Source organism: Corvus moneduloides, chromosome 5 (genome assembly GCF_009650955.1).
Source record: "Corvus moneduloides isolate bCorMon1 chromosome 5, bCorMon1.pri, whole genome shotgun sequence".
In the NCBI taxonomy this organism is placed as follows: Eukaryota; Metazoa; Chordata; class Aves; order Passeriformes; family Corvidae; genus Corvus; species Corvus moneduloides.
In genome coordinates this window covers 66500434-66526853 of record NC_045480.1, presented here as the reverse complement: position 1 = coordinate 66526853, position 26420 = coordinate 66500434, and the positions used below count along the sequence as shown (strand labels likewise).

At 36.8% G+C, this 26420-nt stretch overlaps 1 long non-coding RNA gene across 1 annotated transcript; it reads left to right on the top strand.

The window, feature by feature from the left end:
* The first annotated feature begins 421 nt into the window (after positions 1-421).
* LOC116444769 lies at positions 422-21108 on the top strand. Its single transcript, XR_004240479.1, has 4 exons — positions 422-632; positions 5904-6107; positions 20069-20224; positions 20720-21108. It is a non-coding gene; the product is annotated as an uncharacterized LOC116444769 (long non-coding RNA).
* Positions 21109-26420: the final 5312 nt, after the last annotated feature.

The following is a 26420-nucleotide window of genomic DNA, read 5'->3' as shown; positions in this document are numbered from 1 at the left end:
AGAAATACTCATCAGGAATATAAAATGTTCATCTTCAAAATCAACACAAAAAAAGATCTATTATTTCAATATTTCTTCTGTCTTTCAGCTATGCTTTCTGGTTATTTTTAAGGCTTAATCCATCATTTTGTGACCTTCAGCATGGGAAAGGTAAATGTAAATCTTTCCAATAGCAGAGAAACAATTGGAATGAAAATGAAGACTGTTTTGTTTTGATAAAAATGCTAAAAATTAAAACACAGAATTCAAGGTAAAGCTCTGCTCTTCAGAGGGATGTCTGCTGACTTTGTAGGAATTATTCATTTTATGTACTTATATATGAGGATAGGTAAACAAGATCACCTTAATTTTTTTAAACTGTGTCAAGGAAGAAGTTGTAAATCCATATGAAATTTTTGATTTATTGTTTTTTTTCTATATCCTTAACACAATGTTTGGGTTTTTTTCCAGTGCAAGCAGAAGCAGATTGCAGGGTGTGAGGAGGGAGAAGGAAAGACCCTCATTCATCTCAACAATCCACCCGATGTGTCTCAGCAAGATGAGACTCAATTTTGCTCTCTTCATCTTGAGCCTCCATAGTGCTTTTGGCAACTGTGTCACTTGCTGCATTTCTGTCTCTCCCCACTTTCAAGGTAAGAAAGGGCAGGTCACTTATGCTGTCTGTGACTCTGACTAGTGAAGCCAGTTTCATTAGCCCTGTCCTGTTGGGGATTAGGGGCGTGAAATTGAGGGCAGGAGACTGGGACGGCATGAGAGGTTTTAAGGGCTGATAATTTGTCATTGGGATCTCTCAAGCAACACAGGCTCTGTATTTCATTCCCACACATACTCTAATTGTCGTTGACATTTGAGATAGAAAACTTTGGAACATAAATAAGATGTTGCCTTTATAGCAAAGATGGTAAACAGATTTTCCCTTTCCGCCTGGCATTCAGAAAATGTGACATGGTTTTTTTAGCTATGATTTTTGGCAGGTTTTGTCTGGTTCTGAATCACTGAATGGCACAGTGAGGAGGCGCGCCTCTATGACTTCCATTGCGGTAAAACATGCACGTGGTTTTCAGACTAAAGCTCCTCTCATCTTTGGCGTGAGTGTGGTGCTGTTTTTCTGCACTGACCTTGAGCAATCATCTTTGGGAAGGATGAGGTCTTCCCACACTCATGGTTTAGCCATTTGCGATGGTGAGTGCTATTTGAAAGCGATGATGCACCAACATTGCCCCAGTTAGAAATAATTGGAGATAATTTACTTTCTCTACATATGCAAAAGGAGAGATTAAATGATTCTTCAGATAAAATCTACGACAGCATATTTTGGTTTTGACCCGTCAGAAATGTTCCCTTCTGGCTTGGCTTTAGTGCTTGTAACTCTGGTTCCTTTGCCAGTCAGTACCTATGCTGGTCTCTAATGAAGGTGCAGAAAGAGTGTGATTATCATCCTGTTTAGTCACAGCAGACTTATTTCACTGAAATACCTTCAGTTACAACCTTTCTACCGTTGTGCTCAGCTTTGTGTAGCACTCAGGGAATCAAACTGGGCCCTAATCATAAATTAGGAATTACTTTTTAATCCTATTATGCTTTCTTTTGTTCTTATCTCCACTTAATCCAATTAGCAGCAGTTAGTCCAAATAAGAAAACTGATAGGAAACTGGTGAAAGTGAGAAGCCTGTTCATGTTGGAGTGACATTAATATATAACAAGAGACGTGTTTCTCAGCAAGTTTGATCTATAAAATAAGTTCTCTTTGACTAACAGGAATAACTTAGTTTAGTTTCAGATGTGTGAAGATGCCCATGTCTCAGATGAAATTCCCTCAGAATAGTGTACTCGGCTAACACTGGATTCAGGCTGAGACTACATAATATACACTTTGTCTAACGTAAGACCAAAGAAATTGCATCATAAAACTCTAAACATTGTTTTCACTGAGGTTTAAAGGTCTTTACTGCTTTTGTAACTAGGGAAAACAAGAAAATAGTTCATTCTGATATTCATTCACCCATTTTTCCACAGAGGATACAATATGACCTTTGTGGAAATCCATGTCACAAGTAATATTACAGAAGGCTTTCTAATACCTGTTCCCCAATTCTTAAGCTTTCTCATTTAACATATTAGTGTAACTGGGTAGAGAAAATTCAATATTTATATATTTCCCAAAGTAACTGATTAATGTAATAAGTCTACTTTGTTTCCTATAACTTATTTTTTACATAGCCCTAAAATGCCAATTGCCATAACAGCAAATGACACTTGAATTATCTATTTCTTTAATGATTTTCCTTTCTCTCTCTGGATATACACTACCTGTCTTCCTCTGAAGACTGTTTAGGTGGAAATGAGATGACATGGTGGTTTGTCTCAGGTGAAAATTAGATGATATCATGGTTCTCACTACTTACTAAAGAGCAAGAGTTAATCACTCTTATAGCATCTCTGAAAAAACAGAAATTTGTAAGTCCAAATTATTTCTGTAGTAATAAAATTAACAGAGAAAAAGCAGTGAGAAGAGAGCTAGGCTCTTCACTGAGTAACTAGTAATCTGAAAGAGAAGGAAAACAAGAAATCAGCTAAGGGCCAAATAGAGATCTCAGAAAATGAAAATATACACAACTGTTGTAGCCTGATGGGGAAAAACCCCACCAACCCAAAATATTTAAAAACTTAAAAACCAAATCCATTTCCTCCTACACAGGTATGTAAAGTTCTGCTTCTTCATATACTCCATATTATCCCCATTTATTGAAGCTAAATATCTTGTAATAGCAAAAGTTCTAGCTAAAATTTGTTTGAATAAAGCTGGTTTAGCTCTCATGGCATTATATTGGGTGTGCTCACAGAGGTATTGCTATTAGCTATTGGAGAAATAACTTTTCAAATTTTAAAATTTTCAAAAAATCTTCATTTTTCATACTGCTCTCCAGTATCAGCTCCTATATTCAAAAATTTTCAAACCATAAATAGAATTGGGATACCTTAACTAGACTTTTCTATATCTGAGATTTTTCAGAGGATGATCCATTTGATATTTTTAAACTTCCTAGTGTAGCAAAAACACTGACTGGCACAAGAGTTTTTGTATAGAACCGTTGCTTAGAATGGTTTTTAGATTTTTAGACTTTAGATAACAATTCAGTGATATTTAGAGATCACTTATGGGGCAGCAGGACTCCTCAGCTGCAAGTCGAAGGTACCAAACTTTGATAAATGCTTTCCATGGTTAGCCAGATGTATACAAATTTGTGCAGGTGGTTTTATTCAGGTTGAATACAAATTTTACTGAATAAAGGTGAGATTTACTTCACCCACATAAATCATAAGAATAAAGCTATGGATGAATGAAGGCTGGATGTCATGAAGTGCATGCCCTTGCCTCTACATCTGGTCCACCTTATAATAATGTCACAGACACTCCACATTGCAGGAAAAATAAGTGCAAAGCAGGAATCTTGAATGTTCTGGTGGGGGCTGTATGAGGCTTCGGCAACCCTCAGCAAGCATTGTCCTGTCTTCTCACACTTGACAAATCATCTGAAAAATACCTTTCATAATGACCAAGAGATGCAAGACTAACATCCTAATTCCCAACAACCTATTGAAGTATTATAGTTAGTGTGAAATGCTGCTTTGTACTTTCAGTTATCCTTACTACCAACATCATAAGACAAATCACAGAAAGAAAACCATTTGCTATCTCTCATGTATGTCCTGAAGAGGACATGGTTCCATTACTGACTGCTAATTCATTCTTTCGGATTCACCATTGTCTAAAGAGCTGACCCTTTTCTTTTTTTTTTTTTTAATACATACTTATTTGGCACTAAAGAAGAATTTACTAAAATCTGATCCTTCTCTTGACTTTTTTACAGTGATGGTCTCAAATGAGGTATCAGAATCTTTTCTCTTTACTGTGTTTCCTATTACATAAACTACCATTATATGTTTTTTCTCCAGCAGCAGAATGTTTGGCAATCTTGTATGTTATTCTAAATCACTTTTAGCTGAGGTAATTCTCTGTGATTTTGATGAATTAAAGTACTTGTCAAATCTTATTTGCAAATCAAAAGCCTCTGACTTCTGAAGGGCCAAATGTTAGAGAAAGAAGCGGTAGAGCAATTCATGGGCAGGAGTGTTTGCATTACAGTTTGTAGTCACCTTGTCAAGGGAGTACATAGAGATGAGTTTGGGTATCTTGTTTGGGTAACTTGTTAAGAGCAAGTTCATTTATGAATTCACCAATGGCAAACTGAGTTATTTAGCAAGATATTGCAATGCCAACAATTTTTGATGCTTTACCATGGAATATTGTGCATATTTCATTTGACCTTAATGCTTCAGTAGTTGTTTTACTGCATGAGATAGTATATCAGTAAATAACACTGTCAAATAGTATGGCATAATAGTATGGCATTTTAAAAATTGAGTTTCTATGTGTTTCTGTATAAATATATATTTTCAAGAGGACCTTCTATGGTTCACCTTCATTATTTTCTCTTTGGCTCATGTCTTTTGAAGTAATAGCTCAGTTCCTGCAGGGCTACTTGTAAAAGACTGTCATTATTTAGAATGGATCATTTAATTAACCTACCACAGAGTCTGTAAGGAAAATTAATCAATGTAGTTATAGTGCTTGTATGAGTCACAATTACTAGGCAAATAGGTTACTGCCCAATAGAGTTGCTGTAATCCAACTGTACATAGGCTCAAAGAATTTAGGGACAAGCTTTGTTTACTCATAATTACACCTAATGCCATTTACTCTAGATAGGCTATAGCTTTTGTTGCTGTTAATTAATTTATGTAGTGGGTAAAAATATTTTAATACCAGCATGTGACACTATCTGAGGGTAAACTTCCTGTCCTATGACTGGAAGGAATAATTAAAGAGAAAATATATCAATTAAAATGAGCTTTATTAAACCATGTTTATATGGCGAACACAGTAATGAAAACCTCCAAAGATCCGATCTGTATGCTTGACCTTGGGGCACTTACCTAATAGAACATCTTCTGTGACTCATACATTATGTTTCAATTGAATCATCAGGAAAACAAAGAATATTGATCCTTCATCTCATGATCTAAAACCAGATACCTCGAGGACAGATTCTAAAAAATATTTCATCTCATTTGATATGGTAAAATCAGATTTCTTATCCTTCCATAAAGAAAAACTGATGTATAGTTGGACAAATAGAGAGGATGCTCCAGCAGCTAAAATAAATTGAGCTATAGCAGAGCAGACCTCCGTGTAGTTTCTGTATCAAGTGTAGTTAGAGAGATTTTGTAAAACAATTAAACTTTAGAGTGCTAATTTTGAATCAGCAAATAACAAAACCTCAAGGTGCAAAGCCCTCATAGAGGTCTACCAATGCATTCTTTTTCCAAAATACGTGAAATACTACTTTAATCTATCAGAATTTTTTCCAAATTAATTTGTTTTCCTGCACCAGCTCACAAGCCCTTGCTTCTGTTTCACCCCATGCCCTGTGTGCAGAGGTCCATGGGGGGAACTCCAGGGGTGCTTTCTCAGCAGGGCACAACCAGCAGACTTCAGGAACTGCACAAGTACACCTAGAGCTGGAGTGCCCACACTTCCAGCACACGGTGTGTGCAGATGGAAGGCTCCCAGAAAAGCTGGTAAAGGGTACTTGCAAGAGCCAAGGTTGGTCACATCACTATGTGAAGGTGTGTAACTGGAATAGTGTGGTATTATAGAAGTGGGTTTAAACATTTTTAGCAGTTTACTGATTTCAATAATGTTTTTGCATCTGCTATAGTGGTGTATCCTTTTCATACGTGATACTGATCCTTGGTGTGTAGTTCAGTGATTGCCAGTTAATTACCCCTCCTTAGAAAACTGATCCAATCCTCCTGAGTTTTACTGTTTTCCCCCACAGCAGACCTCTGCACTGGATTTATTTTCCATCAGCACATGGCTCCCATCACTGCCTCAACTATGTTCACTGGAACGGCAGCACACCATCCTTGCTTAGCCTTTTCCAGGACTGGAGACAAATTACCATCCAACTTGGAATAGGAGCAATATGTACAGACTAGTATGGGATACTACACATCTTACACTGCTGACAATTCCAGTGCAGGTAATTGGGGAATTAAAATTTCAAGCCTGAAGGGTTTAATGCGCTGGATTTATGAAGCTGTGTTTGACAACTGCTTTGTGTATTTGAATACTAGGGGGAAAAAAAGCCTAAATTAACAAGTTACTGTTCAATCTTCAGTACAAATTTCCTTCAGTTTGAATTCTGACATCAGCCTCTGGATATAGTGCATGTACTTATCCCATAACTGATAATGTTTGGTTTTGTATTTCACATCTTTTCTTGTGAGAGTGTGAAGCCCCCAGGCTTTTAGTTAATAAAGGCTTGTATGCTGGAGTAAAAAATTACTTAACATGTTAAGTAACCTTCAGTCATCTAAATTTTGCATGCTCAGCAAAGAAAATTTGTTCCCATCCCTTGGATTCACATAACTCTGAACTGTGGTGAAAACAAATACATTTTTTGACAGTTCAAAATAGATTTTACAGAATTTAGGGCTAAGAAGCATCTTCAGAATGTTTCAATAATATCTGGTCTTTGCTTTTTGCAATTTTAATGATTTCTTATTTGCTGCTGTTTTTGGAATTTTGACTTGAGCCAAAGAAAAATCTTTGTGAGTTAGAATTTATTAGTGTCAGCACTAGCAAAATATTGGTAATTACAACTAGAGGTTAAAAATGAATAGAGCTGATTTCTCACTGAATGTTTCAGATCAGTCCAGTGGGCTCACCCTGATGTGTAAAATTCTGTGTAGCTTTTCTGACAGGCCTGCATAAACTTTAACTGATACCTTAGAAATACACACTAAATAGTCTTTCCTTTTCATTGCAGCATGTACATCATATAAATTGATAACATTCAAAACCGGTATCTAAAATACAGTGTTTTCAGGAAGCAATTCATTTTTATGCATAGACTGAAAGTCAAGAGATTTTGTGGTGATGTTTTCTAAAAGTACAGTTTTGTTAGCATTATATGAGGTATGCAATCTGAAAACTGAAGATTTATCAAAAAATAACAGTATACATAGGGGAAAAGTGATATATGGAACAGGAAGGGAAAAGCATGTACTTACAGAAAGTGAATAAATTGTACGTTTTTTAGAATTTCATTGTTTTTTAGTTGTAATTGACTGAAAATGCTGTATATGACTAAGAGAAAATATCCGTTTTAATTTTAGCTCCTACATTATTTGTAGAGAAAACTGTTGCTTTCAGAATTTTACTATATTTGAGGACATCAAACCATTCATGTCCATAATATTTTTGGTTTCCTATATTGCTTTACATCTCATGGAATCCAAAAGTCCCTTGTGATTATTTATAATATTTACCCAATCAAAGGAATAGTTTACTATGGATTTAAAAAAAAAATTGTATTTTAAAAAGATTACCAGCTGATTTTAACTAAAGCAGCTGGCCACCAAAAGGCATTACTAAATTTAAACAATAACTTTCAAGATTAATATTTTTAGTTTTTAATAATACATAATATACAATTTATTTTCCCTCACTCTGCTCTGCTATTTTGCTGTAATTGCAGTAATTTTTAAGTCTATCAATATGCTCTTATCATTTTAGGGAGGCATATCTTAATACATGACTTTTTTTCCATTGGAAGAGTATCCTGTTGGTGACAAACCCAATGTGCAACTGAGGCAAAACAAACCTCAAAAGCCTGTCGTAAAATATTCTCTGTTTAAGAGACTCAGTTATGAAATAGATTTAAAGAGAATAATATAAATTTCCATTTCTGCTAGAAAGAGATCAAAAGTGCAAGTAGCTCATATTCAGAACCTACTTCTAATACATTGTTCATATATATTCCTGTTCCTTATAACAAATTCCAAAAACCAAGCAAAGTTTTAAACTTGGAAAATAAGAAATTCCTAGAAAAGCCTTAAATTTAAGGATTGAGGATTTTACAACAAAAGATGGTTTTAAATCTTGCCCTTTTTGTCCTGCTTTATAAACAGGCTTAAGAATTTCCTGGCTCATTTTCCCAACTTGTGAATCTCAGTTCTGTGCTTATTTGCAAGTACTTAACTGAATGGACTAAATGGGGAACTTTGTATTCAAAAAATATACTGTTGTTGATTCCCATATCAGAACTTGTTATTGAGCATAAACACCCCACAATATTTTTTGGTCTTATGATTTTTTTTATGTGGTGCACTGCTGGATGCCTAAAAGTAATTTTGACACGTGTTAAAATAGCTTTGTTTTATAAAACAAGATCTAAAGGAACAAACAGGCTGAACAAAATACCCTGACTGTTAAACTTCAGGTTTTCTGATGAAGTATTCCATACAATGGAATTTTGAACTTATCTTAGAATTCTCTGAATTCAAGTTAGAATTATCTAAACTAGAACTCTTATACCAGTTTTATATTGCATTTTCTTAGATTCCATATCTTACTGTTAGCTCATGTTGTACTTTGCTAGACTGAAAGATCTTCCTAAATAGGGATTTACAGAAGAGGTGTCCTTTTAACTTGAGGACAAACATGATTTTCAGAGTTCAGCTCATTGTTGAAGCATGCTTCTGAAAGCTCTTTAGTTTTCTTTTGCTCTTTCTAAAGTGCAGGCAGAGGAAATGGACACAGCAGCTGTCTCATCAGTACTGCACAGAGATATCTCCTCACAGCATACTGTTTTGCTTGTATATCTGGAAAATGTTAGGGTCACAGGGTCATATCCAAAATTGATAGCAATTCTTTACAAGGCTATTCTTTTCTAAAATACCCTCTTTTTACATGACAAGACTTAGATGACTTTTCTGTCTTGCTTAAAGTTAACTGTGCACTCATTTCCCTACAGCATGGAATAGATGTAGCCGCACAATAAACCCCACCTTGTTATCCCACCTTAGCATCTTGGGCAGGCTTACTGCAATGACTGAGAGACCTGTGCCTTCAGAGCCATCAGAGAGAAATAGACTAATAAAAGTTTGGGGAAGGAATACCTCTAAGATGTGTTTTCTTGTTGTTTTCCTCTTCTATCTCATTGCTGGTTTTTTTTTTTTATTATTTTTCATTAGATCCAATAGCTGAAAATAGATAGAATGGCATTGTGTTCTTAACATCACTATGGAAATAAAATAAATCTAGAAAATATTTTCTTCTGAAACAAAGCTAAGGGTATTAATTTTCCACTTAAATCACAAACCAGATTTTGTTTTGTATCTTCAACCAATTGCTTCAGGACTGAAATAGTCTTTCAGGCATAATCTACTTAAGGTTATAGTAGAAGATGTTGCAGTCTATAGCAAGAACTCAAAAAGCTTTTTGTATAGAAAAGCATAGGTAGTTTAGTGTTGAAAAAGAATGTGTATTCCTGAGTCAAGTATCAGGAAGAACCAGAAGTGGTTGAAGGAAAGACAAGCTTCATGGAAAGAAATGTATATATGATAATACAGGCTTTTGGTGTTCTGGAAAGACCATTGCTAAGGTGTCCCTGCTGAAATCAACCCTTGCAGGAGCAGAAAACCTAAAATTCCTCATGCAAGGTTAAACTGCATACAATTCACAAATAATTCAAATGCAGTTGCTAAGTTAGGATTTTTTATTACATGACCAGCTCTGAGGATGTGCTTCGAACCACGGTTCACAATGTTGAAAGTTTCCTGTGCTGTCAAATAGTATGGACAGACTAGCTGGATGTTACACTATCCCTGTAATTTTAACATTTTCCAACCAATTCAGAATCTGAAAAATTCACAGAGTAACTGACTGCTGTTATTTCACTTATATGTACATACTGATAGAGAGATAGGTAGGTACACTATTCTTTCCAAAAAGTTTTCTGGCAAAAAAATTTGCTCATGGTCTTCCCTCTTTTCCTTGGTCCTGTTCCTTCCTGGAAATCTGTAATTTTGCAACCAAAAATTTATACATTTTAAGATGCATAAACTGCAGCAGAGTGGTCAGATTGTACTGTCTCCTGTTTAACAAATTAAGTATTCATTCAGTCTGGTTATAGTCGTCTAGTTCATCCACTTAGTAAATAAAATTGCAGGGTCACAGAATGCCCATAAGAAAGAATACAAAATTAAAGTAGCAAATCTTTTATAAGATTTAGAATGCTTTATTTACTTGGAGAAAAACTGCTTAAATTTTCCACTTATGTATGGAATACTCACTATGGCTCATATTTGCTTAATTTGCTTACAGATTATGTTCTATTCCCAGGGAATTCAAAAGAAAGTCAACACAGAATTCTCTGGGCATCAGTCTCCAAATTATCTTTCACCTTAACTGTGGGTTAGCTGGAAGAAAATAATCTTCAGTAACATTTTCTCACTCAGGAATTAATTCAAGTTCAAGTACTCTGCGTATCCCCAGTTATGAAAGCACCATTCTGATAATCTAATGTGACCCCTTAGCCTAGTCCAACACTTTCCTCATCTCACCAGTAGCAGGTGCCTGACCTGTGCGTTATTTCAAGCACTTATCTAATGTGTGGCATAAGAGAAACTATTGGAATCTTCTGAATAAACCAAAATATACAGTTGCAAATTTGGTCTTTTCCATGAAAACTTAGTCCAAGGTCCAAAGAGTTTGGAGCATTCCACAAGCATAGGTTGTGTAGCATCAAGCTAGCTTAACATTGCAAGACTTAGCCATGAAAGATTTGTTGATCTAAATAATTTCCTGATCCAGTAGTTTGTATAGTGGAAATAAAAGTGTTCGAAAGATACTACTTGGGCTTTTGTTAGGGTGTTTTGTCAGTTTGGTGAGAAATGGCTAATTTTTGATGGCCTGCCAGAACATCATCCAAGATTCCACAATGTGGCTGTAAGGTCAAATGTGAAGGTAGAGTAAAAGAAGAAGGAAAAAAAAAAAAAAAAAAAATCCCTCAGCAGTGAGAACTGTCCAAATAAAACAAGATGATAGACGTCATAAATCAGACATCACTGTTGCCCTGAAGTCAGCAGCTGTCAAAAAAATTTTTCCTTAACCAGAAAAATGCTCTGCATTTATCAGCGCCCTCCATGTGTGGACAAAATGCATCTCAGAGAAAGGAACAACCAGAAGCCCAAGAGACTCCAAGCAGAAGCTGTGAGAAACAAGGCACAATTTTGCCCATGGGTTTTACCAAGAATAGTATTTTCATAGGCTCATATAATGACTTGGATTGGAAAAAACCTTAAGAAAATCTATTTTAAAGTTCTCCACTTAGAACTGGCTGCAATTTTCCTAATAAAAAAGGTTTTCTTTTTTTAAATACTAATTTGATCTGTTAATTTGTTACAAATGTCCTGAATCATCCTGTTAAATGGATTTTTTTGTGAATTTAGGAGCAGCAAAACTTTGTCAATATTTCAATAGCTATGTTAAATTTGTACTTTTCCTGCTGCCTGTAGCTAAGAATTAGCTGAACAAAATGACATTGAGAAGAATGAAACGTTTGATCTGAAATATAATGAAAGTGATTTAGCAAAATCAAGTCGATGTTTTTTGGCCAGCTGGGAATCACAAAGCGGTGCATAGGAACAGGAACTTTCTGGTGAAAAGTTTGGAGACATTATGTTAACTGCAAATCTCACCTTCCTTCTCTTGCAACTGCTCTATTGCAGTATACAGCCCATTTCTGCTCTCAAAAAGTGCTGCTTCCAGTCCCATGCTTCTTTTAATCTTTTCCTTCATAGGTTTTAATGCATATGAGAGGGTGGCAAATTTAGAGTCTACTGCTTGCTGGCTGTCATCTGAATGAGCTTCACAGATCACTCCTTTTTTTTTTTTTGCACCCGAAGAATGTGAGAAGATTCAAGTGACTACTGACATCCTTTCAATTCCCTCAGTCTCAACAGGGTTTTCTTTTGTTGCTTCTTAAGTTCAGCAGAGCAAGCAGAGAATGGGAAGCACACTGTGCACTTGAAGTCACAAGACATGGAAAAGAGGAGGGGAAAATTGTAGGAAGTACACTTCAGATACATCGGTACAATGCATGAGAGAGACATCCAAACATTAAAATTGTGTGTAACTGCTGAGCTACTGCTGCTCTGTTGTCTCTTTCTCCTCGTAGCAGTTATGTTCCTTTAATCCACGATGCCTTTGAAGCACTGACTGTCCTCCAGCTGACCACTCTACTATGTTATCTTCATTGAAGTCCTGAATAGAACTACAGCTCAAGTTTTTCAAGAGTACTGTGGAAGTGTAAGGAAGCTGCTAGTCCTAATTTAAATGCTAGGAGCAGGGCAGCTTGTAGTTCATGAATACAATCGGTTTATCTACAAGAATACATCACAGTGAAAAGTGCGTTTTCCCCCTAGTTGCTTATGTTCTTTTGCTTATAATCTTGCTTTTTTTCAAATAGAAATTTTACTATTGGAAGTCAAAGCTAATATTCAGAATTTATAATTTGTTAAATTAAGGAGGATTGCTAAGATCACCTTTCTAATGTTATTGAAAGACAAGGACTCATATTTGCTGTAATCCCGCTGAGTTCTTTCTATTCATGTACATTTTCCTCTTAATGTTGAGTTCACTTTGAAAACATATCTTTCCCAAATATAAAATAAGGCAACATCACTGAAATGTGCCATCAAGAAATTATGAGTAAATCTACACTAAAATATAATGTATCTCTGAATTCAAAGCCCTTGAGATATTTGGAAAGACTATTATTACCACCTTCAGTGTGTTTGGGCCAGGTTGTTTTTCAGTAACTGAAGGTAAACCTTCTTTCTGACTTTTCCTTCTGCTTCATTGCAGTAACAAACAAAATCCTCTCCCTTACCACTTAGGAGCCTTCTATTATAGCAGGATGGAGCAGTCAGGCAGGATATGGTAACATCAATTACGAGTCTTTGAGTTCAGCAACCATGTATTTATTATGCTCTAAGTATTTACAGAAGCTGTATCTGATTTATATAAACCTCCAAATGTACACTTTTTTATGACATTTTTCTGGTTGTAAATTCCATATTCCTCTGAGTGTGTTTTCATTTTTAATTTACTACAGCCCCCAAAGGCTTTCCTTTAACTAGTTTGCTTGTCATAAATTCAGCAGTGATATTCTTTAAATAAACAGAAGCACAGAACATAATTTCCTGGTAACACTGTTTAGAAAATGGATCAGAATAAGGCCCCAAAGCTATTCTGATAATGAATTAATTATAAGATTCCAAGAAAAACATGGCATTGACATTTTACAAGTTTTGGCATGCAGCCTTGTATAATGCTGTGCACTTAATAAAGTTGTTTTGATGCTTATAGTATGAACAAAGACTTAAGTCTCTAAGAATCAAAAAGTATTTCAGCATAATGTAAATTTACAGCGTAATCTGCTGTAGCTAGTTTTCCATTTAACTTGTGGAAATCTATATTATGCAAACAGAACAAAAGAATGGCTGTTAAAAGGCTGGGCCTATATTTCAGTATCTTGACTGGCCTTTCCTCTTGTGTATAAACTTTCAACAGCTTTTTCTTTAACAGTGAACATTTTTTGGTCTTTCATCATAGGAATGATCAGGAGAAAAACATAGAGTAGTAAAGGTTTTTCCATCATACTATTTCAGTAACAGTTTGGGGTTTTTCTCCTTTACATTTATGCATTTTCAAGTAAACTATCTATAAATACTCATATACGTCTGTGTCTCCAGCTGAAAAATTTGCCGATACTTAAAACTCAAAATTCCTGTAAAACTGAGGTAGGATATACCTGTTTTACAGTTTGGGAATGAAACAAATATGCCCAAACCTGGTATGCTCATAGGAATGAAATTCACATTCCCATTAATAGAAATTAGATCTCTAATAAACCGTTCAATATTTCTCCTAAAGATATAAAGCTGCTGACAGGAAGAACAGAAAATGCAAATGAATTGCTGTGGGGTTTTGTATGCTTGCTTTCTCCTTTCTCTGAAGAAAGCAAGCTGGAGCAGTCATAGCTATTTTTGCCACTTTTGTTAGCATAGGAAGAATTTCTCAGTCTTTCTCAAATTGAAGGAACTGCACAAGTTCGTAAACATTACATTTTGCCTAATTTATTTAGCTCCTCTAAGAGCAGGAACGGGATCTACCAGGAAGGTGTCTGTGATATGCTGCAGTCAGTTATGTTAATTTGTTTAATCCTGGCTTTATTTTCTGTGCTGGATTTGGTGCTCCACAGCCTAAAAATCTTGACCATACGTGGACTGTCAGAGAAATCCTAGCCTTGCTGAAGTCTTTGTGACATTAATTGCTCGAGTGTGACTGTGTAACACCTGTCTAATCCTTACTCATATTCAGCATCATAAGAAAAGGGGCTTTATAGTAGCTCAGTATTCTGGTATTTCTGCATTTAGCCCTGGCCAAGGAAGTGCCATAGACTGTGAATAATAAAAATTAACTTTCTAAATTGTTTAATAATTTCATAAAATGCAAATGGTGTTATGACAAGGGTTTTAATTAGTTCTTGTTTTAATTTGGCTGCTTTATCCAGCTCTGTTATTACTTAGCCTTGGAAATCACCTTAATTCTGGTGAAACTATTTTTTATTCATAATGCTTCCCATAGAAAAGGCTACATTATGTATGCAGTTGGTATACAAACTATCTGGATGGATAAAGGAATAGACTACAGAATCACAGAATGAGAAAATCAGCTAGGTTGGAAAAGACCTCAGAGATCATCAAGTCCAACGTATGGCCTAACACCACCTTGTTCAGCTAAACCATGGCACTGAGTGCCACATCCAGTCTTAAACACTTCCAGGGGTGGCAACTTCACCACCTCCCTGGGCAACACATTTCAATGCCCCATCACTGTTTCTGTGAAGAAATTCTTGCTAATGGCCAGCCTAAACTTCCCCTGGTGCAGCTTAAGGCTGTGTCCTCTTGTCCTCTTGCTGTTTGCCTGGGAGGAGACACCGACCTCCACCTGGCTACACCCTCTTTTCCGGGATTTATAGAGAGTGATATGGTCTCCCCTGAGCCTTTTTTCCAGGCTAAACACCCCCAGCTCCCTCGACCTCTCCTCACAGGATTTCTGTTCCAGACCCCTCACCAGCCTTGCTGCCCTTCTCTGGACACCCTCCAGCATCCCAACATTCTTCCTAAACTGGGAAGCCCAGAACTGGACACAGCACCCAAGGTGCAGCCTCACCAGTGCCAAGTACATGGAAAGAATGACTTCCCTGGTCCTGCTGGCCACACTATTCCTAATGCCTGATTATGGTACACTGCACAGAAATTAATAATTGTATTTTCTTTTCCCTCTTGGATGCTGGATAACTTGGGCTTAAGTCAGAGCGGGAGAATCTCACATAGACCAAGGATGCAGATATTTTTGCCTTCTTGGAAATGCCCTGTTTGTAGAGATATCTCAGAGCTCGCTGTGAATTTCTAGAGTCCTTTTAACCTATGATATCTGTAGTGTAGCTTGGCAGGAATTGAGTATTTGTCTTCAAAATCTAAATCAGTAATACTGTGCTAATTGCAGGTTTTTCTGATGAACTGTTAGGCACAATGTTTCATTAGCATGCTATTGCTTTTCTGATGATGCTGTAAATAAGAACTAAACAGAGCATGCACTCTGAGAAAATTCTCTGAGCAGCAGTCCATCCTCCAGTAAGTAAATATAAAAGAATGAGACTTTTTTCACTTATGGTAGGATTGAATTAGTCTCAAATATCAGTGTGAACAATTCATTATTACAACTCGACCCCTGTCAAGCTCTCATTACTTAACAACTTCTGATTTCTTCCTATTATTTTCAAAATCTTCTTATACATTTCCATACTTTTCAGTATTTAATGTTGCCCACTCCTGTTTATCGTTAAGAATCTCAGAAGGAATGCTGTTTCCTAATGGCCTCAAGGAACAGACAAGTTTTGTTCTCCCATTTATTTTATCAGTCTCAATATTTACTTTTTCAGCATGGTTAAAAACACATACATGCACACATACATTCTACCTCTTTGTATGTCTTGGGTTTTCTGATGGCCTTCCTTTTCCATTCCACATGGTTATTTGATGCATATTGGCTTTGTCCTAGAAAAAAATGGGAGTTCTTTTGGTTAAAAGACCAGATTGGTATAACTCTGAGCAAGCCACTGCAAAAACAGCTTTGGTTTGCTGAGATACTTGTAAGCAAATAGCACTTTATACTTCACTTTTGCTGGATGTAAATTAGAGTAATGCTGTTACTAGAATTAAAAAAATATATAGCTAAACATTTTCTTTTTAAGAAAATTAGTATTATTAAGAAGGTATCAATATGTTTCTATTCATTAAAAACAATGTTCTCTTGCACTCCTGCCACAGAGGTATTCATTCCAGCAAAAGAATAAAAAAGAAAAACCTCTAGGTGTTTGGGCAATACATCTATTTCTCAGTCAAGGCTCTCAGTGTATTCCATTTACACAAGAGAAAACCCTTCAATTATACGATCCTTAATTTACCCAGGAAATTTCATAAGGAAAATGATTAATTACTTTAAGCAATCAGTTTTACAGTTAATCACAGTTCTTTATTTAAACTGAGAAAGCAAAAGGGGGTCTTATTAATAAAATATAAAGAAAAAAACTAAGAACAGCTTTTAGTTTAGTAAATATGAAGTTGGCATTGAAATATTTCTTCAAATAGACAAATCTTGTTAAGATTATATCTCTTCATATTAACTATTAATGTATGGAATACATGAACTTGGAATATAGGCTTTAGCACAAAGTACAAGCAAAGTTTCTGTTAAAGTGGCCCACTGCTACAAATTTCTGCATATTTTTATTCCATCAAATCGACCCTAACAACCAGAAACACACTGCACATGAAAATAGAAAACCAGAACTGAGATGTGGTTAGGCATCCTTGACTTGTATTCAGTGACCCACTGGTCTTTTTATACTGCCCAAAACAGAAGCGGGAAAGACTTAAGCTTCCTAGGAGAACCATGACCTTCAAGTGGGAGATGTGATCTGCATCCACTGAAGCACGGAGCATTTTCTGTAGCTCTCAAACCAGTACCTTTGTCAGAGTTTGTATACTGGAGCAGGCTAACACAAGGAGGCAGAGGAAAGCCATAATTTTGCTGCCTTTTGCTCAGGTCACTCAAGAACTTGGTGTTACAAACACAACCATAGTAATTTCATTGTGAAAACCCAAAGGCATTTATGGTGTTGGATAGCAAACAGGTATTCTGTTTCAGAAGTCTTATACAGTACTTAAGTGCCTAATTCTCCTTGAGGCCTAGCCTGAATAAAGTTTGAGTGAAGTATTTGAGTGAAGAAAATGAGAAAGAAATTTTGAAGGCCTCACATTCTGACCATCAAATTCTCATTCTGGCCATGATTTTATCTGAAGTGCCTGAGTAGTTCATGCCATACAGGCTATGTTTGCCATTATTACTACTGATGGGCCAGAGACCTGTGTGGCTGGACACAGAACAAAACAGTGTACCCCTCAGCACCAAAATTAAAATTTTATAATTATTAGTTCTTACTGGAAGAGAGGTATCAGGAGCACTGGCTCTTTTCTGAAAGCTTGATAGCTGTTTACGTTGAGTAATATGCAGGATAAAACATAGTTTCAGTTGTATGTAGAAGTGCTGCACAGGGGAAAATTTGAAGAAATGTTCTTTAAATGTAGATTAGGGAAAATAGCATTCTTGGTTACCCAGATTGTGTTTATGCATCTTGGATTGAACACACAGGGCACTTGTTTTAGGAGATAACAGAAAGGAATGTTCCTATTTACAGTGGTAGATACTGTTGCGTCTCTGCTGCAGTGGTGTCCTGCTTGTTAAGCATTCTGAATGTCTTGTTAAAGAAGTTAAGTGTCAGCTGAGAGGCTTCTCATCTGTGGCATGGGCATTTGTCCTCCTGTAGCTCTGACAGACATATAATGTTTTGCCATTAATTAAAATTTTCATCTACAGTTCAGTTGTGTCAACTGATGGGATTTCTTTCAGGCACTGTGGACTCCTTTTCTTTTAGTAAGAATTGATTATCCCTCTAGCTTTTCCTAGGAGATATTCACATTTAAAACCTTTCTTACCAGAATGGATATCTCCTCTAAGGAATACTTTTCTGGTTTTATATTGACTCAGCCCCTGAGGCTAACACATCTATTTGGAACTACAGCTTGAGTAGGTTTGCAGGCTCAATTTAAACATCAGATATAAGCGATGGATTATGATAATGAAGAGTGGCAAAAGAATAAAAAACCAAAAATCTGAAAGCTATTAAACTTCTTGCACTAATGATTGCCTTAGTACCTAAAAGAAAAGGAAAACTTCCTTAGCAGCAAAACCTCAGCTGTAGCTGACATATAATAGTTTCTGAAAGTTTTATTCTGTTTTGCAGTTGTAGTTTGCAAAGGTAACAGGGACAGTAACAGACAGACTAGTAGGGGGACAGTAGGTGATCACATTGATCATGTTCTGCTGTGAAAACAGAGACATGAAAAGATCACGTATCTGAAAAGGGAATAATCAATAAAGGTTTTTCTTAGGATGTTGTGGCAGCTGGCTAAGTGTTGTGAAATGTGGGCAAGCACAGAAGAATGAATTAGGGATGCATTGGTAATTGGAACTGTTGATAAGGAACTGTCATTAAGGTCCAGAGTACAATCTGATATCAGAGGAAATTATTACTATAACTTGTCACACTTCATTAACAAGCAAGATGCTGAGCCAGAGTGGACATGAGGGTGGACATGTTTGCTTGCAGTCTAAAACGAAAGAAGAAAAAATGTAGTGTTACATAAAGAAAATGGAGGTAACAGGGTGGTGTTGCTGCATAAGAAACAAACATGTTTTTATCTACACAGAAGAAAGGGGGAAAATTCCAATGTACAAAAAAGCATAAATCAACAAAGTTGTTCTTTGTCAGTCAAAATACAGGGGAAAAGGCACTTTAAAGTGTTAAATTATATATGAGGAATTGTATGAGACTACAGCAGCATGCCAGACTACAAAATGCCAAGATTGAAATCATGATGCTTTAACCTCCATTTGACTTCGTCGGACCTATGATAGTTTACACTGTCTGAAGTCTGACATTTTACATGGTGTTCTGAAATCTACCCAGAATTTCAAGCAGTCTTACAGGAACACAACATTCACCACTCTTATTCCCATACCCCACACGCGTTTCACAGACCTGTAAAACTTCATGCTAACTGAAGATTTGCCACTACCCCACACATCTCTGATGCCTTTTGCATCACCTCTGCACCATATATATTTCACAGAATTGTGACTAGAGGGATCCAAGAATAGGAATAATTAAAAATTTTCTCATAGGAGAAGACAAAAGTACAGAATATATTTAAAAACATTGATTTCTATGAAAAATGAGAAGATTATACAGTACATTGCTAGGTAAATAAAAACACAAAGAAAAAGTCATGATTCTTTGTTAGCAAGGAATTAATTAGCAAATTTTAAGATTATAGTAATCAAAGCACATAGCTCTCAGATTCATCAAATCTATGTGCAGTTATTTTATATCATAAGAACAGAATAGTAACTGTCCATACAAATTTCTAATAAAACAAGTAATTGTGATCTAGTTAATAAGACACCTGCTCTTATTTAATGTTTCTTGGCAATTAAATCCGTAAGTTCCAGAAAGATTCTTATTATTTATGCTACAAATAAGGGGTTTCAGGTTTTATTTTGCCTTCTTGTGAACGTATTTTTAATCTAGTTGTAACTGGGTTAAACATTATTTATACTAGTGTGTGCAATCTAAATACCAAATACAGATGTAATTGAATGTATAGTATGAAGGTGTGCACTTAATTTATATATTTTTTCCTTCCAAGCAATAATTGTATCAAGAAAGAATCATGATTTTGAAAATTAACTTTGCACAAAGGTGTGATTTTGTGAAGAATGTGATCTTAATTGGACAAATTTAAATCCTTTGATCTGGTAAAATGCCTGTAAGCAGTACGTTACTTCATCAAAACCTAAGTTCAGTTAAGCATCTCTTTTGCTTCAGTAGCTTTGATGAGACTTGAGATTCATGTGGTAATGGGAATCAGCTTGTCCACGCTATGCTTTCCAAACTTGCAGGAAACAGACTCTCTGAAGTGATGGAAGCATATTTGGGTTCCTAACAGGTCCACAATTGCAATCAAGTACGAAACCCCAAACTGACAGAATCATAATGGTTTTCTCCTTGGCTTTGGCTGAACAGATGTGAAGTCTACCTTATTGTTTGTTGAAGAGGTATTTCTGAATTATTTAATATTTTTGAGTGTTTTTACACTGGGAAGGCAGAGTTTAGTCATTGTTAATTCTGTTCAGTGTCTGTAAGTTATCTATACCCATGTCATGGGTCAGGTATGTTATAAAACTTGTCCAATCAGCAGGGGTGGAATTCTTAGCATTAACATTACATTCTAAGAAAATGCTACATCAATTTCAGACTACAAAGGTATAAAGAATATGATGCAATCCTATTTCTTCTATCTAAGTAAATTTTGTCAAGTGGTTGAAATCACAGGCAGTACTGTTTGATAGAAATATCTTAAAAGACATTTTATGTAGTGTTTTATGCCTTAAAATGGATGATAAGGGATTTTAATTAGTCACACCAACTTGGATTAAGGCAGGAATCTACAAGGGTGCTCTAGGTATGTGCATCCAAAGGAAAAGTAATGAAAATTTAATTATAGCTTTTCTAGAGGACAGGTTGCTGATTTTATTTATTAATTTATTTAGGTTTAAGAACTCCACACCAAGGAGCACCCATCCAGTACTCTGAGGCCCCACGACAGATACTTGAAACAGAATAAAGGTGATTAATATGATTAACTAATATTACATCAGCAGCACTAGAGATTTAGGAATTACCTTGTTTGACTTTTAAAGTTTCTTAATAAAAATATCTGTTGTAACAAAACTTCTATCACTGGTCATTGACCTTATTCACCTTTCTACTGCTTATACTTAAATTGCTATTTTCAAGTAAGGAAAACAACATTTCAAGCGTGGAAACTATTGCCATTGTTCTCCATTAGGCTGTGGATGCTATTCACTGTGTGAGATGTAAAGGGCATAATTATACAATTTATATTCTTTCTGGGCCCAAATTAGCAGGTGATTTGAGGTAAAACATGGATGAGTCTCCCATAACCAGATGGGATGTCGCAAACAAGATAGCTAAAAAGTGCCTGTGGTTATCTTGAAATGAATTTATATTAGACTTGTGTCCAATATACTACATTACATGGTGAAGACACTCAGGGCAAATAGAAAATGATGGGTTTTTTATTCTCCATAGCCTTTGTTCAAGTGTTCTTAGTAATGTTATTTGTCGCAGTGACCGCTGCTGTCCACTGCCCAGGCTAGCTCCAGCGGTGTGCAGCAGGAGTGGGGAACAGCCGGAGGCACAGAGCTTAAAAGCTGCTCCTCTGAAGCTTCAGCTCTACCCAGGGGAGTGAAGGCTCCAGACACTGTAGCAGCCAGCAGCCCCCAACGAAGGGAGAGAGAAAAAGTAGCGAGGGGCTTGCCACTGGATACAACCCAAGACTTATTGAAGGGAATCCGTGATGAACAAGCAATAGTTGCAGGGTGACCATACCTTATAAAGGGGGGTTGAACAGGGGGAGTAACTCGACCAGGGACCAATCGGAGGATTACGAGGGAGGGACGCTGGAGGGGAGGACCTACACCTGGTCCAATGGTCTTGGTGGGTGGAGGGAGAGGGGTCACATGCCCCAATGGGGCGTCCAGGTTTAGGGGATTTCCAAGAGGGGAGGTATCCGAGGGTACAGGGTCTCGGGGGATTGACGGGGACCATATAAGGGTAACTAGGGAGGGCTTGGGTGACAGACACAGAACAATCCAGAAGTCCGGAAGGGGTTTGGGCGATTGGCAGGCAAGGAGCCAGGACAAAGGGAGGGGATAACCATATTGGGAGCACTGGGGGAGCGGCTTGAATCTGGGGCAAACCAACTGGGAATGGAAGTGGGGGAGATAGGGATGAACCATTGGGGTACAAAGAACATACAAAAATACAATAAAACATTGCAGCACTACAGTTATTTATATTTATTTTTTTAATTTATAAAAATGAACTTTTGAGAGTGATATTTCAAACCGCTTATAACCTGTTCTTTCCTAACAGAGTTAGTTCACATTTTAAAAATACAGGACCATGTCTGATGGGGTCTTTTAGCTCTGAGTCCTTTTCATTGTCCCTATGTTCAGTCAGACTCTATTGTTCATAATTCATGTCGTATTGGCTACAGCTATAATTACCTAGTTGATCATATTTACAATTTCCCAAGATCCAAGTCAGCTGCTCATACTTCTGTTCTCAATTTCTTTTCCGTAATGCTAATGGGGCTGTTAATTGTCTTAGGATCTTTTTTCTTGTATGACTGAACCATGATCAAGCCAAACAGTTGGTTTAAAGCCATGGAGATCAGGGAATTATTTTGACCACTGTTTATCTATAGCAACTGTTTGTAATTTTAAACTTCCTTGCTTTAAAAACTTTACTATACAAACCATGTTTTTACATGATGAAAAGACATGGGTAATTTTTCCATGTATGCCTGAGTTTAATTTTACACATCAGACTTGTTGTTTATTCAAAGTTGTCATGGTTTAGCAAAGTTTGGGTTTTTAGTTAAAGAGGGCTCCATCAGCCACAGAAGTGATTCTTTGCAAAGAGGTGCTTACAGCTTCCTCTAGACCCAGTAGAACCAATCAACTGGCTAGTTTGAATATTGGCGACTTTTTTAAGCCACTTAAGAAGCTTGACATGCCTCTGTGATTCACATCACATTTCAGAACGGAAGCCTGGGAAAGCTCTCTTGCTTCCAGCTTTTGGACCGGTAACTGGGGGGGCCTGCGGTGCAGCCCAGCGGGGCCAGGCCAGGCCCTGCTCAATGCAGCCCGGCTGGGTCGGCCGTGGCATGGCTTGGCTGAGATCTCAGCCTCTTCTGCTCGCTGGACACCCAGTGCAGCCCCCTCAGTGTGGGCCGGGCCGGCCAGGAGACAGCCACCCCAGAGCCACGCGGCCCTGTTCCACTCATGGCCCTGCTCCATGCAGGCGGCCCCACGGCTCGTTCAACCCCTCCCAGTGTGGCTGCTGAAATAAAATGCTACACCAAAACGAGCTCCAGCCACCACCCAGCAGAAATTACATGACCAACAGCAAAAGGCGAATTGAAGCTGCAAGGCCCAGATGAGATTAACTCTCTTAGTGCTGTAAGATTCTCCAGAACAGATGAAGCCTGAAGACACCAATACTCTCCCAAGTCAGAGGAAAAGGAAAGGTAAAGGCACGTGAAGAAAACACCATAAAGACACCAAAGTCAGTGAAGAAGGAAGAGCTGAAACCCCGAGAGAGGAGAAAGAGGAGGTGCTTCAAACACAGAAGCTGAAATTCTGTTGTAAAGCTATGGTGATGGACTATGATACATCAGAGTACCCATTGTAATTTCATGAAAGCGTGGGGAGTGGAGCGTTCAAACTGCAATTGTAAGCAAAGGTACCTGTGCTGAAATAAGCAAATGTTGAAGTAGCTGTGATTTGTTGAGAAGCTTGAACAGAGAGAGATTAAAGTGATGAAGACCCTTACTCCCGGGGAAGAAGAAGACCTCTGTTCCTAGAGATGAAGATGCTCCCAGAGATAGGTGAAGAGAGCCTTTGTTTCTGAACAGCTCAACCTTAAAATGGTACCCCAGTAGCTCAAGACTGGACCCTCAAAAGCAGCTGTGGGAAAAGCTGTAAGTCGGGGGAAGGGACTCCCACATGTGAGCAGAGAACCAACCCGGGCGTCTGTCTTGCTGTGACATTGGAGCCATGAGAGAACTGTTTCTTGGGGAGATGTCTCCATAGCATGAGCAAGAGAGACTCCTCTCCCTAAGTGAACTGAAAAAGAGATTATTATAGAGGTGGTAAACTGACTGAAAATCTCAAGGGTTGTCTTTTTTACATTGTCAGTGGGAGAAGGGAGAAAAGTGGCGGGAAGAGACGTGTTCTGAAGGTGTGGTCTGATTTTTTTCTTTTAGGTCTGCTAATAAACTTCTTTATATTCTTCTAAATTTTGTGCCTGCTTTGCTTTCTCCTAATTCTTATCTCATAGAAGGAAAATAAGTGAATAATGGATATTTTGAACCAATTTTATTTTATCCCTTCCTTTTTACTTAATTACGGATGTTCTAACCGCACTTGGGACAAAGTGTGATTGTTTAGCTTCACAAAGCTACTCCAAAGGAGTAAATTAGATGCTTACCAAATACAGTATTGAAGTAAACTGAACATGAAATATATTAAAAATGTCAACATTTTCTACCTGAAATTGAAAGATGTTAATTAAAATCAGGTTAGATGTATGTGTATTAAACTAGTATACTAAGTAAATTTATTTTTAAAAAGCTTTGAAATTATTTTGTATGCCTACATTATCCTGGTAAAATTAAAATAATTTAGACAGCTCTCCCTTAACAGTTCCAACAATATCAGAGCATAAGAGCTTCTTTCTGAAGGTGATAATATTTTTTATCACAAAAGAGCTACACTCTCTCCATTTGGTGGCTTATATGAGAGATCTAAGTGTCTTCATGCTGTCCACACTATTTCATCTTACTGTGAAAGTAAAAGTGGCTTGGCTTCATAAAGGGCAGGGAACTAAAATAAGAAGTATTTTAGTAGATCTTGAACGATTTCTGTATGACCTAACCTGGACCAGAGGCAGTTTGTCACAGTCTCTTACAGCATCTGCTGCTTTTCTTCATCTTGCTACTGACAGTGCTTCACTGTACTTTGGACCACTGATTTTTTTTACTTCTCTTTGGATTTCTAAGCATTTCTGCCTTTGAATAAAATCATGGCAGTTTTTTAAATGAATCTGATTAGTCAGTATTTGTCATAGAGCATTCACCAGATGACCACCAATTCTTTGTACAGCTCTCTGCCTGATTCACTCAAATTTACATTTGTCTAGGACAAATCAGGACATAGTGCTGCTTTTGAAAATTTTTGATTAATCTTTTTAACAATGTAGAAAATTCAATATCAGTATTTTTGCCAGGTTTTATAGAGGATTTTTCTTTTTAGAAAAATAATAAAAGAAGAAATTTCACTTTTCTTTAGTCATATGCAATCCTATGACCAATCTGCAATCTCAGTTCTGCCTAATATTCTTACTTCCTGTGCTCATTTCATGGCCTTATTCATGTTTGAGGAGGATGAGGAATAGCAGAGGAAAGAGGAGGAAAATAATTGCTTGTATAAACAAGCATCGGTATAATTAAAAGAAAAGTGAGTCTTCTTATTTGGTGGAGTTCTATGTGATTCCCATATTGAATTACACAGAACTTAAATGTGTATTAGGTAAATGCATAACCTAAAAAGAAAAATATAAACATCTAATTTCATTGCTTGATTCAATAATTTTTATATTTTTCAGAAATAACAATTGTATTAGTGAAATCACATCAGAAATATGATAAAAAACATTACATGCCTTTAATAGACAGAAGTAAGACTAAGAATAAAGCTCACAAAGGTAGAAATAATATATTGCAATGAAAAAATCTCATTCTTCAAGGGAAGAAAATGAAGCTCAAAATCAGAACGAATCTTTTATCGTACTGATGTCTGTTCTTTTCCCTTGCTACTGCTAAGCCACGAAGTAAGTGTGCGGAAAATGAAATTAACTCTGACATACCCATCTCGTATCATCTAAATACAGGCTGACATGAAATGGCCAATAGAATCAATTGAATCAATAGTCTCTTTAGGAAAGCAGCGAAATAAAACTGAGAAGCTGAATTATGAAAAATAGCAGTAGTGAAGGATAAGGCCTATTTTTCACTGGAATCTAAACAGGCTTCATTATGTGTTTCATCTGCTTGTTTTGCATATGTTTATATTTATGCTCACTATGAGGGAAAACTCCCAGTTAGTTAGAATTTCTATATCAGCTTCAGGAAAGAGAATTTATAGTAAAAGAAGCAGCAGTGCACACTGAGATGCTGCAGTGATTGGCATCAGCACAAACCAGAAATAGGTGTAAGATTCTACAAGGAGATTCTCTCTATTCCTTCTCCTCTCCTGTCCTCTAATAGTCCTCCAAACTACTTGGTCATCTCATATCATTCTGCTGTTTCACAAGCATGGTGTGTGAAGCACAGAATGAAAGCAAATATGTAGGTTGTAAAAACTGTATATAACATTATGGTAATTTTCCTAGTTAGTTCATCAGCAGGAGAAAAACACCCTTGAACTGTCTAGCCAAAAAGGAATAGAAATACGTAGAAAGAAACATCATGTTAGAATTCAAAAGCCTAACTTACACTTTACTACCTAAAAAATAATTTTTCAATTTTTTTTTCTAGACAAAGACTTGAGTATGTTTTCACACTTTCATATATTAGGGTGAATACATTCTTTCTAAATTCTA